The 2,840-nt window shown below is 48.6% G+C and overlaps 1 protein-coding gene and 1 pseudogene across 3 annotated transcripts in view; both read right to left on the reverse strand.

Moving 5' to 3' along the window:
- Positions 1 to 2,840, reverse strand: part of SLC9A8 (solute carrier family 9, subfamily A (NHE8, cation proton antiporter 8), member 8) — a 78,528-nt gene that overhangs the window by 59,501 nt on the left and 16,187 nt on the right. The gene's annotated exons all lie outside the window — the stretch shown is intronic.
- Positions 746 to 2,754, reverse strand: LOC105502378 (annotated as a pseudogene).

Consider the following 2,840-nt stretch of genomic DNA (forward strand, 5'->3'; position numbering starts at 1 on the left):
ACAATGTGGCCGAGGACTTTGATTGTACATTGTTCTTTTTTTTAATAGTCATTCCAAATATGAGATGCATTGTTACAGGAAGTCCCTCGCCCTCCTAAAAGCCACCCCACTTCTCTCTAAGGAGAATGGCCCAGTCCTCTCCCAAGTCCACACAGGGGAGGTGATAGCATTGCTTTCGTGTAAATTATGAAATGCAAATTTTTTTTAATCTTTGCCTTAATACTTTTTTATTTTGTTTTATTTTGAATGATGAGCCTTCGTGCCCCCCCTTTTTTGTCCCCCAACTTGAGATGTCTGAAGGCTTTTGGTCTCCCTGGGAGTGGGTGGAGGCAGCCAGGGCTTACCTGTACACTGACTTGAGACCAGTTGAACAAAAGTGCACACCTTACAAATGAAAAAAAAAAAGAAATTGACATCCTTTGGGTGACTTCCTGTTCTTATGCAATATCCCAAGCACCCTCTGGTCCCCTATCCAAGGAGAAATGCTAGGGCCTCGAGGATGTCCCAGACCCACCTCAGAGGGTCAGTTAGTTCACGTAGGTCAGGCCCAGTTCTCTTCCCCCGACAGACCCTGGGTCCGGAAAGCACCAAAGACCATGATGCTGCTGGAGTAAAGACACTCATTTCCGTATCAAGAGCTGAGCTTAAAAAATGCGCGTTGTTGGTCAGGCTGGGTCTGAGCCAAAGAAGGGAAAGACAGACAGAAAGAAAGAGACTAGAGGGCTGGGGCGGGGTGTCCGACGGTTTAGTGTATGTAGGCTTGGGACACGGCGGACATATTGTCGGACTGGTCCATACTGTCCATACTGTCGGCCTTGGCTCTTTTGTATACCTTGTTGGCTGCAGTTGCCATGGGAGTTGGATGGTTGACCGCGATGCCCAGTGCAATGACTAAGCAGAGATCCTTCTGCATGTATTTCAGGTAGAAATCAGGCTTAAAGTTTCCTTGCAGGATATTTTGGCACTTCTGGTCTAGCAAGATGCTGGCCAACTGTCCCTGACTGAGGATGTCCAAGAGTGTCTGCTGGGACTGATCTGTTACCTGGGCCAGGGTCAGCACCTCAGTGATCATGCCCATGAAGCTCCCTTGGACCATGTTTATGATCAGCATCATCTTGGCTGCGTTGCCAACTTCACCTAGGAAAAAGGAGGTCTTCCCCATTGCCTGGATACAGCTGCTGCAGTCCTCATATAGGCCCCTGTCTCCAGCTGCTAAGATCACCAACATCCCCTGATTAGAAAGCTGCTGATTCCCTGAGATGGAGGCTTCTCGAAAGCGCCCCCGCTCCCTGACCTGGGTGCAATCACCTGGGCCAGCTCAGTGACTATGTCAGTGTCCACTGTTGACATGTCCACGTAGCACTTTCCAGGGTGGATCCCTTGCAGCATATCACTGGGGCCTAGCACCAGGTCCTTGGCTGCCTTGGGATCCAACACATGGGCGAAAGTGGTGTCACAGGTTGAGAGGACTTCAGCAGGGGTTCTTCCCAAGCAGGCCCCCTCCTAGATGAACAAATCACATTTCTTGGCAGTGCAGTTCCAGACAGTCACCGTGTGACCCATTTTTAGCAAGCTGGAGACGATGCCACTTCCCATGAGACCAAAGCCCCCAAATCCTATTTTTTGTTGTGATACTGCCATTCACAGCCCTGCTGTCAGCTGCCCAGATGGAGGTGGAACCAGTTTCCTCTTTACATATTTTCAACTTCTTTGTGATTGCCTGGTAACAGACAGAGATGGCTTCTGTTTGGCTTAGCAGGAAATGATGGAAATGAGGATCTGCATCTTTAACAGGCTCACTTCTGGTCGGCTCCATTTAAATGCGGCCATTAGTCTGGCCATCATCCACTTCAAGGTACTGGACTTCGGGATGGTGACATTCTTCTAATCCTTTAGGGGCTAACCCCGCTTCTGGGGATTTTGCTCTTGGGTTCTTTTCAGAGGGGATTTGGAGCCTCTCTCTGAAGAGCCCGAAGACACCCTCTTTTTTCCTTCTCCCATGATCTTTTTCACTTTCTCTTCAGACAGGCTATGTTTGCACTTCTTATCACCTGAGTTGGGCCTACTTCTCTCCTCACTGGAATTAAGCCGATTCTTGTCATCAGCAGAATTGTGGGATGACGTCTGATCTTTCCCTTTGGGCTCTCCTGAGAAACTCCTTGGTGGCATCCACCGCTTGCTGGAATCGTTTACCCTTGTTAATCTTTATCATTTCCTCTTTATGAGCATGATATGGCTTCAGCTGTTTCACTTTAATCCAGGCATGATCTTATGTTCCAAAAAAATTTCACAAAGAAGCATTTCTTTCCATGAGGTTCCCTTTTTTTTTTTTTTTTGAGATGTACTCTCACTCTGTCTCCCAGGCTGGAGTGCAGTGGCGCGATCTTGGCTCACTGCAAGCTCCACCTCCTGGGTTCATGCCATTCTCCTGCCTCAGCCACCCGAGTAGCTGGGACTACAGGTGCCCACCACCACACCCGGCTCATTTTTTGTATTTTTAGTAGAGATGGGGTTTCACCGTGTTAGCCAGGATGGTCTCAATTTACTGATCTCATGATCCGCCGACCTCAGCCTCCCAAAGCGCTGGGATTACAGGCATGAGCCACTGCACCTGGCCCCATGAGGTTTCTTCAAGTCCTTCAGTGAATTAACGATCTTTCCTGGTGAAGGAAGATACCAGCCGAGTTTCCCCCGCATCAAGTTGCTGAACAGCAAACTCACAGCCCCCATCTTACTACCCAACCATGCCCGACGCATGGGCCACCAAAAACATCCTCAAATGTATTAATAATCAGGTTACAAAATGTAGAATCCCAGCACAAGTTCTCTCTCTCAAAAAA

The sequence above is a fragment of the Colobus angolensis genome, unplaced genomic scaffold, assembly GCF_000951035.1.
Source record: "Colobus angolensis palliatus isolate OR3802 unplaced genomic scaffold, Cang.pa_1.0 Scaffold8, whole genome shotgun sequence".
In the NCBI taxonomy this organism is placed as follows: domain Eukaryota; kingdom Metazoa; phylum Chordata; class Mammalia; order Primates; family Cercopithecidae; genus Colobus; species Colobus angolensis.